Source organism: Myotis brandtii, unplaced genomic scaffold, assembly GCF_000412655.1.
Source record: "Myotis brandtii unplaced genomic scaffold, ASM41265v1 scaffold632, whole genome shotgun sequence".
Taxonomy (NCBI): domain Eukaryota; kingdom Metazoa; phylum Chordata; class Mammalia; order Chiroptera; family Vespertilionidae; genus Myotis; species Myotis brandtii.
The window spans coordinates 535,475-535,718 of NW_005370419.1; the positions used below are offsets into that span (position 1 = coordinate 535,475).

A 244-nucleotide genomic window follows, 5' to 3' on the forward strand; every position below is an offset into this window, starting at 1 on the left:
CTCCGCAGGCTGCCCGGCCCTGGGGGCTGGCTTCCCACCTGCACACACAGTGGACACACGCTCGCCGGCCACTCGGAAGGAGGGGGGACACGGGAGGTGGAGGAGGGGCCAAGGTGGCAGATGTTCCCTGAAAGGACCTGCAGTCCGCCCCTCCCTCCCGCCAGCAGTTCACGGGAAGTCGTAACACACATTTACCCACTTCCCAGCCCTGCTGTGAGCCGGCGCCAACCGCCCGGCCGACCAA

The 244-nt window shown here is 68.0% G+C and overlaps 1 protein-coding gene across 1 annotated transcript in view; it reads right to left on the minus strand.

The window, feature by feature from the left end:
* SLC38A10 (solute carrier family 38, member 10) overlaps positions 1 to 244 on the minus strand; it is a gene marked incomplete at its 3' end in the record, with an annotated part of 25,465 nt that overhangs the window by 4,720 nt on the left and 20,501 nt on the right. The window lies entirely within an intron of this gene.